At 43.5% G+C, this 16,657-nt stretch overlaps 1 protein-coding gene across 1 annotated transcript in view; it reads left to right on the top strand.

Moving 5' to 3' along the window:
- The first annotated feature begins 917 nt into the window (after positions 1-917).
- lingo3a (leucine rich repeat and Ig domain containing 3a) overlaps positions 918-16,657 on the top strand; it is a 37,942-nt gene continuing 22,202 nt past the window's right edge. The window contains exon 1 of the mRNA XM_052074788.1: positions 918-1,459. The gene's annotated coding sequence lies outside the window, so the exon portion shown is untranslated. The remainder of the gene's footprint in view (positions 1,460-16,657) is intronic.

The raw sequence follows: 16,657 nt of genomic DNA, 5'->3' as shown, positions 1-16,657 counted from the left end.
TTGACTCCATATGAGAGTTTCCTCTATAACTCACTGTAGTCTGCAGTCTGCTGATTATGTTTGCCCAATGTGAGTTACAGCAGCCCAAAAACATTGCAGCAAACCCACTGTAGCATGCAGCCCAAAAGGACAAAAAAACAGATTAAAGTTGGAAGGCACTCAGGAGAGCGCAGAGGCTGAACAATACAAATTTGGAACAGTACCAAATCATTGCGCAGCCTCGTAGACGCACACCACCTGCACTCATTTGAATTTTGTTGTTCAGATTCATCCTTCATCCTCTGAGAAATGAAGGGAAATATCGTAAATTGCCCGCCACAAACTGTTGTGGGAATCAATTAAGTCATAATTGCACTCACGAACGATGGGCTTAAAGTAGTACACAAACTAAAATAAAAGCGGTGCTGATCCATATTTTCACATGTAGTCATCAGCGATGTAAGGTTAGAGCTTTGCCTTTCAGTCAGAACTCACTGAAGTAGGACGACCCGCACACGTTTCCGCATTCAGATAATTAGATGCGTGGCAAGCTCATCGCCAGGTAGCATCCGGCGTTATCGTGGTTTCCCGCTAGCCTCTCACACACAGTTAACGCCTCAGATACTTAGTTGGATGCGACTTAAGTCATGCCCTTTGCTATCCTACACTTACGTGCAACTTTATGGAACGAGGGCACATATTCGACATTGGGAAAAAAAACGGCACGGAGCGGATACGCAGTTTCTTTATGTAACCTCGGTCCTCTCAGAGCATTTAACTTGTCACTATGCCGACTGAGATGGTGAACGTGGATGAGAAAGATCCGATATCTGTGGTTAAGAAATGGGTTTTGGACTAATTAAGTGAAACCGGGAGGTCCCGTGGCACACCTGTTGATAATTCTCTCATACACATGGACTCAGTCAAGATGTCCGCCAGTCAATCATTCACTCTCACTCACTCTCTCAAACGCACACTCGCGTGTGAATACAGATCATCTCCTCACAGGAGGCAAGAGTGAGATGAACATGTTCGACGAAAAGCTTGTTTTCCTTTTTTTGCTTGTCGGACTTGAATGCAGCACACACACTGAGAGGGAGAGAGAGAGACAGAAAAGCGGGGGACCAGATGAGCCTCACTGAACAGCAGCAGGGTCCTGTTTCAAACACACACACACATATATATATACACACACACACACATACACACACTCACACGTGCAACCGAGCGTCGAGAGCAGCGTCGGTCCGAGCCGCTGGTGGTTGCCCTTCACCGCTTCGCCGAGGCAGACGGGAGACGACGACGACGACGACTAAGAGGAGAAGGAGAAGACCCCCCCACTGTTGATGGGAAGAGGAGGGTTGGGGGCTTGTTTTGGGAGGTGCTAGAGGAAAGAGCGAGAGAGCTGCTGTGAGAGAACATCACAACATCGCAGCAGCTTGCAGATGTGGAAGGAGCGCCGCTCAAGTTCCCGTCCTGGGTGAGCCTCTTTCCCGTATTCAACACACTTTTTTTTTTACACACGCTCACTCCCGTTTTACATCGGACGATTCTCGCCACTTTGTAGCGCTTCCTCGACTATCATTCCTTCATTTTTCTTCACGTCGTGAGAACGTGTGTGCGTTCGCGTGCGCGTCTTCGGCCAGCGGCTTTCAATCAGACTTTAATGATGTGAAGGTGCTGCAGTTTTTGGGTCGATCCCCCCCCACACAGTAGCTTGTCACATCTGAGATCACCTTCATCGTGGCTCCTCTTCACATCCCATCCAAAAGCTTCAGGACAGTTTACTCTCACCTGCCACAGCAACATTGCAGTTATCACCAAAGGGAATTAGGATGCTGATTGCTTGTCTCGCAGCTTTAATGAGCCCTCCACCTCAGAAAAGAGCGGCACTGTGTGTACTGTATTGATTGATGGCATCTGTTCCTGAGGAGGGGGGGGGGGGCGCGCCCCTTCCAGTGAAGATTTAACTAATGTCCCAGTCGATGCGCTGACGTGCTGCTTAAGCTGACCGAAGCCACGGATAGAGCAGTCATTAGCCCACTTGGAGCAGGAGGAAACATACTGCTCACCTTTTCTGAATTTCAGAAGAAGCACTTTGAGTGCCCAGACCAGCAATCTACTCATGACTCTGGTGCCCTTGGGCAAGGCCTCTACTGTCCCTAAAAAGGGAATGAGACTGTGCCAGCCATGCATGTGACTCCATGCCAATTGGCCGACTGCTTATGTCATGGTGTTGTGCAACCATTTTGCCACTATTCTGCTCTAAAATTGATGACTTCTATCCTTCTCCTGTTGGTTTTTGTGTAGCGTGCTTCTGTCGCTCTTTGTCACACAACTGGAGGCTGAAAAGACGTGGCGCAAAGAATCCGTTTGGACACCAGAATGAGAATGAGAAAAGTGACAAATGGTGACGGCGGTGTGCTGCACAAAACCTGAAAAAGAAGCACAGAGTAAGACAAAGCGTGACAGCCATGTCCAACATGAAAGGTGGGGGTGATGTTTTCATCCCCCCCTGCACCATCCCCACAAATTTATATCCCCACAAGTCGGTCCACTTTGTTTTATTTTTTATATACTTGCCTATTTTGTATGTTTGATATGATTGAGCTTCATAAACATTTATGTATACGTGGTACAAATTAAGATAATTGGTTGTGTTAATTAAAAAATACTGTACATGGGATGAGGACTTTGAAAAAAATAACCACAGATTAAATCGCAACACTACTTTGTCTGACTAAAGTCGGTGTAGCTAATGCTAACAATTTAATCACGCCATAGATGAGCTAACAGATACATCAATGTAGTGGTGTTGTAACCCTTTTAGCAACTGATATTTGAACACAAACGATGAGACAACACAAATACGGTACATAACAATACTCGCAGGCATATATTCTTTATCCCTAGCAAAAAATGACTAATAATATTGCAGCTTATGGAGTCAATTGTGAAACTCCTTGTCGCGATGTCTGTATGATACTGCTTCCAGGTGGCCAAGGCGCATACACCAAAAACTGCAACACTATATCCACTGAATTGAAGCAAAAAGGCGGCAAATGCCGTTTAATTTACATTTTGTTCAATCATGACATTATTGTATGTTTTTATCAATTATATTACTGTCGTATTATTCTTGTTATAAACACATTCAAATGTTTTGCTTTTGCGAGGTGAGGCTGGAACGGATCCCTGGCATTTCCATTCATTTCAATGGGCAAAGATGATTTGAGTGTTTTGAATCCCTACATCTTGCCCAATAGTGTGAGATGAGCACTTGGTCAGTGAACGAATGGTCATCAGCTCGGCCTCAACAGTCTTGTTTCTTCATTGTCACGTCTTGTATGTTACCCGTGTTGTGTTCTTCCTGTGTGCTGTGAAGGCTCGGGGGCCAATATATTCTTAGTCGGTGGCACTTCCGTTTTGGTTAACGACAGAGTCCAAATGGGTCCTCCAAGCCAAGTCCTGATTGATTGAGTAACCGCCACCTTTCATTTTGATTGAAGATGTCCCGGACAGCTTTGGCATGTCATTATCCGCCCCACTTTGTTGTATCGTGACGTTCTGGTTCGTTAAGCACCTGTCACGAGCCGCGAATGTTGCTTTGTAGCGTCGATGTGAGGAAGTGGCCATTGGAATGAATGCAATCTGAGCAAAACGTCTTCTGACAGGTCAATTAGTCCTTCAGAGTGCATTGTTGAACCTACCCCCCCCCTTTCCCCCCCTTCCGTCCATTTCTTTGCCCCTCTCTTCTCATTCTGATTCTTTCGGCTGCACATAAAGCTGTCAGCGGCGCTCAAGAGCCACATTAAGTCCACTTAACGATATCGCTGCCAAGCTGCATTGTTTTCAGCTTTACGGCGGCACTAAAACGCACGTGCACGTGGTGAGATGTGGGCGCCGATGCTGCTCTAGGTGAAATCAGAGCCTCGGACTGACTTTTCCCGTAGCTGCGTTGTGGAGGTGAGGCAGCCAGCTGAATGTCCGCCACTCCAAGGCTTATTAAACGGGTCGCGTGGCGCTGGAACCTAAATGCAACCTTCGGCGACATCAAGGGCTTTTTATTCTTGAACATTTGTGATGATGAAAGAGAGTCCACAAAAGTGGATTTTAAATAATTCACGGCAAAAAATAAAACAAAAACAAAAACCCCGCTCTACTCACTCGCCGAGAGCAATACTATTTAAATTACGGTAGACTACGTTATCATGATAAAACAAGATGAACTGGGCTCATTAAATATATGAAATATGGCCTAAAAATATTAACCCCCCCCCCTCCCATTCAGTGTTTAAAAAAGTATTTTTAATTAATAAATTAAAAATAATATGATGGGCTAATGTGTCTCATGCTAATGTGACAGAAAAGTGTCTGAAGTCTTTGCAACAAAAGACTTAACGGAAAAATATTAATAAATTGCACATCGCAAAATGTGTGACAGGTCAAGGAACACTCTAAATTGTCCCTAGGTGTGAATGTGAGCGCCAATGGTTGTTCGTCTATGTGTGCCTTGCTATTGGCTGGCAATCAGTTCAGGGGGTCCCGCGCCTAGTCCCCGGAGACAGCTGGGATAGGCTCCAGGACCCTTGAGAGGATAAAGCGGATCGGAAAATGGATGGGTGGATGGTTCAGAAAGGTCCAATCCACATTTGGTCACACGTCTCAGATAATTGCGATTGCTCCTTTCACCAATTTATTGCCTACTGACACACGTGAACAAATGGATGCGATTGATCCCCTTTCCAGTTGATGATATCCGCCACTTTGCATAATAAAAATATGCACAACAACTAAATTTCCATCGGCCAGTATGTTAGCAGAAATACAGCAAAACTCTAAATTGGTGTTGATTTGCATAAGGGGTGTCACATGGACAAACAAAGATGACACCATAACTCACTGTCGGATTTCCAGCTGCCTGCTTCATAATTAAAATAATGAAGTCCCATCCACCCTTACGCTTGGTAATGTATTTTTCCGCCATAGTAAATGGAACTTATATTGAGATGTTTATGCTTTCATGTTATTTAGTTTTAATGTACATTTCTTATTCGACCCTGCATAGAGCATATGAATATTTTATAGTGTTATCACATTAGATTAGATTTTCCAGCGTATTCCAAATTGTTGGTTTTACCACTAGGTGCAGATCTCGGCGTTTAATGAAAAAAATGGAAGCAATCAAGAGAATATTTAGTCGGTAAAATACTGCATAGGCACTGGAGGAAATGTATTTAGTTAAACCCACGTTGAATGCAGAGGAGTCCTCATGTGTTGTTGCGATGGTGCAATTTATGCTGCGGCCTACATAATTCATAACTATCTTAGCCTACATGAATAATGAATATATCACAGCTTGTTTTGGACTAACCCACGCGGCGCCGAAACGTCCAGCGGAGCCCACGTTCACGCTTAATGGGCCTGTTTTGAAGTAAATGGCCGTCGGGCTCGAATAGAAAATGTCAGGTGTTGACGTGATTGGCTTGACGGGTTCTGAAGCTGCAGGTCAGCGTAGAGAGGAGGCCGCTCGGATGAGCGAGAACATTCTACAATCAAATGAATGCGTGGCTTCATCACTTCAAATTTTCATGAAACAAGGATATGCTAATATAAATTTTATATATATATACTTGGATTTTGAGGCAAGCGGCATGATGAAATCAAAACCATAGTATTCCTACACTGTATCATTATTCATCTAAATTGTGATTATTATTATTCATTAATTTTTGGCGGGGTTGGAGGAGGGGGTGGACAAATCAACTAAATACTAGATGACATAAATCTGTGATTTACATATTTTTTTTATTTATTATTATTTTTTTAATGGTTTTGTCATTGGCTCCTCACATGAGAGAAAGGAAAGTCACACTTGCTAACACACTTTTTTGTTGACGATACATCGAGAAAACCTCCAAAAAATATCCACAAAGAAAATAACTGCACTCAGGCAGGAGCTGCTGTCAGCCACAGCTCACGCTCACTCACTCACTCACTCGCTCGCTCACTCACTCACTCACTCACTCACTCACTCACTCACTCGGACTCTTGAAGTTGCATATCGAACAGATACTCCGGAAAGCGTTTGTGTGTGTGTGTGTGTGCGTTAAAATAGATTTACGGATATGTTTTAATATGTTTAGGAATGTTTTTGTGTGCGTGTAATATACAGAGAACATCCAAAGTTTGCAATCATTTCACCCTAAAAATATGTCTTCGGGAATGTTGTTTAGCCATGCACTTTTTTTTTAACTCATTCACTCGCAAAGACGTTTTTAAACGCTAGATCGCTCTATATTATCTGATCAGATAAGAGCCTGTACTGTTACATTTCCATTACCCTGTTCTGTTGCGTACCAAAGTGAACCATGTCAATCGATTAAAACCAGACGATACCGTTCCACTTTTTGGCACTCGTCACCTGGCGTCCGAACCACTAGCTTCCTCTACGTCATGCTCTTCTGATGTCATGTTATTTACAGGCTGAGCTGAACGCTCCTGCTAGGTGAGTATAAAACAATTGGCGGTCCAGTTTTAGTGCCGTTCCTGTATGATACACTTGTTGTTGTTGCTGTCTCCAGTTCATTTCACTTTATATGCTTCCAAAGGTGCCGTGACTAAGTAGCCATAAAGCAAAACATTCAGTAGCGCGAATGGACCACCATGACGGGAATGTGAGGCTCCTGCCCGCCTTCGCCATCTGGATGTGACTGTTCCCGACGCTTGCCTTTTACCGGTCTGGCTCTAAGCCAGTGCGAATCCATACTAGAACGTCATCTCCATCCAATCCATAAAGCGCAACAACATTTGATCCACGCTTAGCGAATCAAATCTATGAATAAAACCAAATTGGATCAAATTGCCATTCTCTCCTTCGCCTTCTCGGAAAACAGTTTGTGGAACGTGATATTGGAGACAGCCGCTTCCTGGCTGGAGCTAAAAGAGCAGAACAACTTGAGCAGTGTGCGCTCCTATCAGCAGTTGGGAATAACCTCCACTGCAGATGACATGTTGGATTTTTGACTTGGTAAAGCAAGCAGTATGTGGCTCATTGATTCTTCTTGAAGACCGATGAAATTGATACAACAAGCTGGTCTCGGAAACGTCCAACTCTGTCCGCAACTGTGACGCAATTACCCTGGTAAGAGGGCAAGCAAATAAGCAATTTGGTCTCTTGGGGAATTCAGAGTCGCCGCGATTGATCAGTGGCGCTGGTTTCTCTTGACATGTCCATAAATGTGCGACACATCAACTCACTAGCCAGGGCCGCTCTAAAAAGTGAGGCCTGACTTACGTTCAGTGTGAACAAGAAATGAGTCAGTTTCTAACTCGACGACAGTCGCGCAAAAAGACATTCTGAAAGTTAGCAGGTCAAAATTTACATGACTCAGAGAACAGAGATGAACGAAGCAACCTTACTCATAATTAATCATAGACCATTTATCCTGATTGGCTAAAAATAGATATCCCTATACAGTGGTATACTTATGAAATTAATTGGTTCTGGAAATGATTTCAGAATGAGAAAATTTGTAAGTAAAGACGCGTTTTCCATGTATATGCCCTAATACGTTCCAAGCCCCCCAAAATTCAGACATGAATGTCTTCTCAAGCACAAAGATGAATCAAAATGTCAAAAATACATGTTACAATTAGATTATTACACAATAAATGAGAGCTGTGCAGAATGTAAAAAAACAAAACAAAGAATAAAAATTTTGGTAATTTAACTTTTAACTGCATCCTCATCATTTTTTACCCTCTTTAGTTCATGTTCTCTCTCGGAAGTGTTTTTTTCCTGGCGTGTTGTAAAGAACAAATCCAAGGACGTTTGCCTTTGTCAGCTTTCAACAATCCTTTGAAAATGTCCAAGGCAAACATCGGCATAGTGAGCAATCGCCCGACTCGTGAAAACCTTTTCTGGGTGATTCATATTTACGAGGTGTAAATGATGATGACGCTGCATGGACACTTATCTATTTATACACATACGGTAGAGGTCCCTCTTAGCCAATGGGATGCCAGGATGATGCCAGGTACTAGCCAATGGTAAAGCAGCTAGAAATATGTTGCGTTCAGGTAACTCTGAGCTGCGACTAGCAGCCCTTGCTGTATTTTTCCCTTTCGTATCTTGAAATTTCTTTCATAACAAGAGGCAACATTTTCCTGTTGAGGTGTCTCATAACTTGAACATTTTGTAAGAAGAGACGTTCGTAAGTAGAGGTACCACTGTACAGTATTTGAAAAATATGATGAGTTGAGCATCCGCTGTAAATGGTGAACTACACCCCGGACTGGTCAGCAGTCAATCCCAGGGCACATACTGAGACAGAAAACCACTGCCGCTCACACCCCTGATTGAAAACTGATCCTGGCTCCCAAGTCAGGCAAGCGTACCACAAAATCATCTGCGACTTTGTCGTCTGTATGCCTTTGAGAGTTTATCACTTACAACTAGGAGAACGCTGGTCGAAAAAGATTTATGTCACATCAGGAAATACAGTCTATCGGCTCCCGCTGATAAAATGATTCAATGCTCGGAGGCTTTCAGTCCTTCCAGTTGGTTTACCGACCGTATTTGCAGCAGCTGCGCCCCGGCAACCACGACATACTGTCCTTTCGACCCACTTGTGAACCACTCGCGTCCGCCGGGCCGACTCGAGTTTTGCCCAGCTTTTCATGTGGTTGCACACGATAGCGATTTCATCAGGCGCTTTCCAGTGATGTAATTACAGCCCAGATTAGACTCGTGTTGTAAGAAACACCGGAACGGGCTTCTTATCGGCTCATTTTGTCTTTTGCCTCCGCTCTCAAACGCAATCATCTCAATTTTATCCGAGCGAGCGCAAAACAGAAGCCGAGAACGTCGCTTTAATCGATGGAATGCGGTTAGCGTTACGTGAAAGTAAGTGCACGTAGCACACGGGGGGGGGGGGGGGGGGGTTAATGCACTCCAGAACCACTTGCGACGTATTCTCAAGGGTCTTCGGGGGTGTAAAAACTATTTTCTCCACAAGTACGGAACATATTGAGTTTCCTCCATCGGCCTGTAAACTGCGTTCCACGTATGGACGCCTATAATTAAATCAGGAAGTAGGCTGTGTCACTTTTGACTGGATTTCCCGTGCAAGAAATTAAGGCGATGCTGTGCGACTATTTTCTTCGAGCCATATAATGTAAAATGGACATGAAACGTTCCTTGCGCTGAGGGTAATTCCGGTTTTGCCGTCCTGAGGCGTCCCTTTAACGAAAGCTGGACTTGGTGCGTGAGAGCGCAGCCGGAGATCAGATCCAGGTAACCCTTCCAAATGGGCTGATTTCAGTTTTATCGAGAATATAAACTTTGCTGTGATATTGGTCCGTTGGGTATATTGATGGGGGGGGGGGGGATATTTCGAAACCTGGAAGCTGTTTTTAATTTGTTTTGTGGGGGGATGCATAAGATGTCTTACTTAAATGATAGTTTTAATTCCAAGTTGTTTGGATCCCCCTATATCATTTGTATTATTACCTTCTAATTTCTCGTAAACTCCACAGAGTGCTAAGCGCTCGCTGTATATTCATGAGATTGTGTTGACCGCGAGGGATTTTAAATGGTACTCCTCCTCCGTGTAGAGCTTAATGATACGGAGGTCGGGCGGCGGTCAGTAAGTCCTGTTGGACTCGTTGTCTTCATTACCGTTTTTTTTTACCGCTTAATTTAAAGGATTACAAAGACCGGCTGCCAGCTGACCGAAAATATGTCACTTTTGACTTCGTTAGGGAAATGTTAATTGGTGCTAGGCTGCTATTCTCTCCCTTTTGTTTTATTTATTTATTTTTTATTTTACTTGGGATAACTCAGTCGGAAGGAAGAATTTGATTGCTGAACTCAAATGGACATAAAGGGAATCATAAGTACGTTCTCTTCTCTGATGTGTGAATGAGCTTTATGTATTCTGGAGTGATCTGGTGACACACTAAAACTATACTGATATGAGAGGGGACGCATTATATATTTTTCCCAAGCTATCATTTGAAAGGGATGTCAAATTCTTCCGATCTCTCCCTTGTTTTCTTTCTGCATCGTTGAAACTAATAAATCAGCAGTTGTGCGTGTGCGTGTTTAAGTGAGGCAGGCTGGTGCGATGAGATTGTGCCCAACAGACACTGCGCCACACATGCGCGCCTCTTCCGTTTTCATCAGGGGTCGCCTGTCAAAATTGTTTGATTAGAAGAAGTCCGCCGAGATTCTTTTGTCGACTTTCTCTTCTCGCTTGATTTCAGGATGCTGATGAACAACTACTGTGTCTTCGGGTAGGCATTCACTTTTGGTATCCAGTCTATCACAAAATTCCGCACCGATATTTTCTTAGTTTGCGATTTTTCCCAAGCGCCACTCATGTACATGACGAAGAATGTCGAACATGTTGTTTTTGACTCACTACACAAATGGACAAATTCGACTATAATGCACAGCAAAAGCTGATGTCATAGAATTTTATCCAGATGTGTTGTTTTTAGATTTCTAAAGCAACATATGGCTCATTACTGGAGGTTATTTTTGTACCTCCTATTTCAAGCAACTGCAGACAAAATGTTTGTAATCATGAATTGGCTCCATGTTTAAGTGTCATGGCAGCTCATGTGTACCGATTGGCATGCATCTGCTCATTGGAACCCATCTTCACTTTTGTGAGCATGGGTGGAGCTTTCTTTCTTTCACTATTTTGGCAGATGCGCAACCGTTAGAAACGGGCGGTTTGCTCCGTTGTGGGCGTGAACACAGCCGACGAACCTCACCGGTAACAGAAGCAAACCTCTCCTTCCCTTTAAATTCAGTTTGTGAGAGGCGCGCTGTCTTTGACATCGCGGAAGCAGAAACAAACTCATTGGAGTCCATGCAGAAGATCAAAGAGTGCAAAGGATGTTGAGAAGGAACCGTAAGCGGTCTGGCATAGGTGGGTGTTGTAATTTGGCCAGGACTTACGCAAATCACCACTGTGAAGTTGGCGCTTGGAAAACGGCCTTCCAACCTGATTTTTCATTCCAGATGTGGCCTATAACCGCAAAAAGGGACGTAATGAAAATTTAATGAGCACACATGCTGATGCATATGATCAACATGGTGAAGCGGCATGTTGCTGATTGCACTTAATTGTTCTATGCCCTGTTCTCAGTGATTGTACGTTTGCAACATATGAACTAATTGAAATCTTGTTAATTGTCTCGCATTAGACTGTACCTAATGAATTGCCCATCGTAGTGCTATACGTTTTCGTATACGTTTTCATATACGATTTATAGCGTGTCGTGTGTCGCGTGTCGTCTTATAAATAGCGAGCAAACATGTCCGTGAGGCTTCGATGGCGTGCCTTCACATCGCTGGTGCATGACAGGTGAGCTGAAGAGCACGTGGAGTGGATGAGTGGAGTGGACGTGAAGACAGCATTCTGAATTGATGAGGGGAGGCAGAAGCGCTGCGGGCAGACATCGTCCAAATGCCTGCTCGGCTCCTCTCACGCGGGCTGTCATCACGCTTTCATTTCGAAGAAACGCATTGATCCCGTGACGGGTCCGCTGTCATCGCCCGCCCACGGCCTCACGCTCAAATCAGAGCCACTTGTGTTTTTCTTTTTTTTTTATTTTCTTTTTGGGATCGCCTCGCTCTGTCTGATGTCATAGCGCATCGTCTCAAAAGAACTCGTAAATAATTTGCGCGAAGCGGGCTTAGATTGCTGCCGTTTGAGGCAGCGAAGACTTTCTCGGTGGGGTTTTCTGTCTTCGAGTTCCTGTTGTGTCACAACGGATCTGTTTCACATGCAGACGAGGGCCCAATTACTCGTTGCTCTCAGCTGTACCTCGACCGAGGCTCTTAGCATCGCTGCTACTAAGTGGCGCGGTGACACAGATTGGTCATCCTGGAAACTGGCATTTCCCATTTCAGTTGGGGCTAAATTTCTCTAGAAATACTTGAGGCGACTTCCTGCATCTGGTTTTCCCCCCCACCAATCATCCTTCTTGCTTCCAAAATGTAAGACTACTTACAGTAATTACGTCTAAAATGGAACCTCGTTTTTTGTTATGAATCTGTTCCAGGAAGTCCGACTGAACCCGAATCATATTAGGGGCGGGGGGATCAATTTGGAAGCCATTTATTTTTACGGTGAGAAGGGAAGTCTTTTGGGACCACAGATATGGTATCTTTAGTTTAAACTATAACAAACTTTGTATTTCAGGCAATCAAAGATTTGGGCCGAATGTCAGTTATTTTTTTTAATATACTTGTCAATTCAGGTGGTTTACTGTATAAATGACTGTGAATTCTGACACGTTACATAACGAGTGTGTAACTTCCCACAAAGCAATTTCAGAATGTAAAAGTACGGCATTGTACTAACGCACAGATGGCTTTTAACAAGACGACATCGCCAAAACATGCCTCGCACTCTATTCACCATCTGGCCCCAAACAAACAACATTTTATGACATTAACTCCGATTGGCTGGCAACCAGTCCCGGCCGGGTGTAGCCCACCTCTTGGCCAAAGTCATTTGGCAGAGGCTCCAGCTCACCAAGGACCCTCGTGAGGAAAAATGCTTTCGAAAATTGTTAGATAGATAACCACTTGATAAATAATGATAATTTATGCAACAGACAGTATGCGTAGGACACGGGAGGCTATTTATGATTGATGTCTGTTCCGTCCGGTGACTCATCAACAGTGTCTGAAAAGCCACTGACAGCTCTGACAGGCCATTTAAAGTGAAGCCCAAGTCATAGTAAGGGAAATCAGTGCTGACAGAGTGATTGCAATCCTATATTCATTCAAAATTGCTTGCAAGAAATTACAGTTGGTAAAAAAAGAGATAAAGGCAATATTGTCATGTTTTTCTTAATAAAAAAAAGCTCTTCTGATGAGTCTTTAAAAAACCCTGTTTAAGTCTTCGGGGGTCCAGTCTGCTGCAAATGAGCTACTGCTCTCCCTGGCCGACAAAAGTTTGCCATTACTGTACCATGATGACAAATAAAACAGCTGCTGGTGAAACTACTGCTTTATAGCCATGCTTGAACTCGTCAGACCACGACAGGATGTGGGACAGGATTGTCCCTCTGTGATTCTCTTTATTTCTTGGCACACAGGTTGAGTTTCTGTTTTTCTAACTCCAACCATGGACTGGTATGTTGAAGTCATATTTATAAGAAAGCAAGGCTAATAACACTTTTAGTTAAATGAACGTACTGGGTGATATGGCATAAAATTTGCATCATCGTGAAAATGACATGACAGTACCTAAGGGCCCATCTTGCAAACGCCACATGACCTAACTCCAAAACAAGGTGAGAGTTGATGGTTATTACCTGTGATCTTAAGCATTGTGATGTCATTTTCAGGCAATGGCAAAATGGCCGCCCATGAGATGGGTCAAAAATCAAAACAAGTAGATTTTGCTGCTTAATTCATATTACACAAATGTAACATGGATCAGAATGCTGCATTTGGGGACTGATGGAACACATCATCTTAAATTTTGTCTTAACTCCACATGAAACACTTTTGAGGTATTCTCTAAATTTCAAATTAGCTTAGCGGTTGCGGTAGCCTCTCCGGCTTCTCCTGTTCTCTCTTCTTACTCAGTGAGTTACATGATTAGCCACTCACCATCCTTCTTACGTAACACAATACTTGTCAGAAGTGTATCTTATTCAACAGTTAACGAGGCATAGATATTTGACTTAAAGGAGCAGCACTACACCGTGTTTAAACACACTAGCTAGCCAACCAATGCCCGTAGCTGGTGAGGACTAGGCAGCGCAAGTTAGCTTAGCACAAAGCGTTCTTCCGAGAGTTGCACAGCAGCCAGGAAAGTAGGCAGGATGAACATCTGAAAATATCTAAAAAATGACCTCAATATGACAGAGTTTATGAACAAAATAGTTTTGCAACATGAAGCTGTTTTGAGTACCTATAGAGAGGGAAATGTAAGGCCCATACGATCCAGTATACGGCAGCAATTGTTTTGATATTTTTCAAAGTTCACAGAGGAGTTTACGCCAACTTTCCAAAGTCACTACTTGTTTCACTCAAACTGTACGTGGCTTTTAGCGCTGTTGTTGGTGAATGAGTTTTTTGACAATCGGGCTCATTGGCAATTTCTCTGCCAAATATAATGTTTGACCTCATCTAAATACGCACAAATAAAACAAGCGCAATGAGACACAATCTGCTTGGCAGCGCAGTTCATGAAGCATTTCGCCATCTCCATGTGCTTTGTGAATTTACTGAGATGCTCCATTTTTACCAAAAGCCACACAATACCTTTCGGGAATTTGGTCCTCTGTGTTATTTTATTTGCTTTTACCATTTTCTGACATCGGCAGTTTATCAAAGATTGACTTGGTTGTGTAAAATCACACTTGATTGGTGAGCTATGACAACTCAGTCCCAAGTACGTGTACACAAGCAATTAAAATGTGACTTTGTGAAATGATGTCAAATGCATTGAAAACCAAGTTGCTAAGCTAGCGAGTCAAATAATGCCCAACTGTTTTTTGGAGCAAGATTGAGCTGAAGCTGCCTCTCCCCCTTCGCCTCATCAATCTGCTTCCACCTCCGTCCTTCTGTTTCCTGTCACCGAAGCCTCATCACAGAGGCTGACAACTGCTGTCACACGTCAAGATTTGCTTTTCACTCTCAAGTTAGGGTGTTACCGTTTTTGCATTTGAATTATTATTTTTTTTTTGTCCCCACCTCCCGTATAATGGGCTCCGCTATTAATCGCAGACAACCATGACGCATCTCTCCAGCTCTTTAAGATGACAAGTTGCAACTGTCAGCCAGCCAAACCACGGCGTGCTATACATGGCTGCCGTTTTGCCTGGCTCAGAGTGCCTCACAACCCATTTCCTCGGCTCTCCTCCCCGCATGTTTCTGTCAGGATGTGTAATCCCTCACCACCTCCTCCAAAGTATTTCACATCTCTTCTTCCTGCTGTCACAGAGAGGGGACATCTTTCGCCGCTGCACTTTTGACTTTTGTTGTTCCCTTTTCTTTTGCCGTGTAGCACTGCTTTACTTAACGTGTTTAAAGGTCAGCGCTTCCACTCATCGCTATCATTCCAAACCCGTGGCTTTAAACACCCCGAAGCCTCTCTTTGGGTGAGCTAATCTCTCCGTAGACGTGGCACAGATACAGTCTGGTAGCTCTGAAAAGATGCCGCGTTCCAGACAAACATCCCTTCATTACTCAAGCAGACAAAATGCCTCAATCACGATTACCCCATGAGTAACGAGCACCCGGATGTGATGCTTGAGGATGAAGCATCAGCTGTTATCTTTCTGTGTCGGTAACGTGGCCTTTAATTGCCTTGAAAGTCATCCTGTCATCAACACTCTGAAATTAACCTTTGCGAAATTCAACAGTTGAACATTACCACCTTGATGGAATGTGCAGGAAAGCAACAACTTTTAATGAGGTCTGCGACTCATGAGGGCTCCATTCGAATGTTTTTGGTAAATGAATTGAATTTCGAAGTGAATTTCCCACCTTGTCTGTGAAATTTGTAAAGCACTGTAATGCAGATGATATTTTCAGCGCTTTGGTTTGGAAATCCGCACAGCTTTTGAGTGGAAGATAAAGAATTGAGGGTGAACGTCTGGTTGTCATGTCTATTTTGAGAGAGAGCAATGGCAACTTGTTGGAAGGGGGACAATTTTAGCACCTTGTGCTCAGAGTTTGTGTGTGTGTGTGTGCATATATATATACATATATATATATATATATATACACACACACACACATAAGGGTATATGTCCTAATAGGTTGATTTGTGTGTGTGTGTGTGTCGCAATCATGAGTGGGCTCGACGTTGTTGAAAATGGATAGGTTGATGATAATACTGATTTAATAAATTTTCCATCCATTTTCTGTAGCAACATAAATACACTCACTATAGACAACATATTGTTGAATGAACACTTGAATCAATTTTTGTCAGCCTTCTTTAAAAGGAGACATTTTATGTCTTATCCCTAATACCTGATATTTAAAACAATAAAGGGTGGTGGAGATGAGATAAGAAAACCTTTATTGTCTCACAATGGAGACATTTGCAATGGAAAGCAGCAAAGTTTGGAGGGAAGTGGAGAAAGTAGATTTGTATGCAAAATATATATATTTTTTAAACTATACTGTGCACAGTATTCTGTACTGCAATATAAAAATACTAAATATAGGATATAATCATATATGCAACTGTGTATGCTGCATAAGGTGGCTGTGCTATTTACAATGGTTGAGTGGGGGACAGTCCAGGTTTTCAGGTGCATTTATTCAGTAGCCTGACAGCAGTCGGCAGGAACGGGCGGCGATACCTCTCCTTCTTGCAGTGCTTCTCCAGTCAGTCATAGTTGTGTTGGATGTACCCGTCGGCTCAAAATAAGCCAATTTCATTATGCGCTCCCTTTACTCTGCTGTATAATAAATTGCATGTATTCCAACCGAAATTGCCGGTCTTCCCTAATTCTGCGCTTTGGATCTCAGCAGCAACGAGATTAAAAGTGAGCAAAGCGTGATGGGAAGCCGGGCCGGGCGGCATTGGCGGCTCCTGTCGTCGCAGGATTAGAGGGCGGGTTAGTGAAGTAGGCCAGCAAAAATATGGACAGCAGACTCTGTAAAACAGACGGGATGCGGACG

The sequence above is a fragment of the Hippocampus zosterae genome, chromosome 8 (assembly GCF_025434085.1).
Source record: "Hippocampus zosterae strain Florida chromosome 8, ASM2543408v3, whole genome shotgun sequence".
NCBI lineage: Eukaryota > Metazoa > Chordata > Actinopteri > Syngnathiformes > Syngnathidae > Hippocampus > Hippocampus zosterae.
This window is presented reverse-complemented; position numbering and strand designations above follow the sequence as displayed.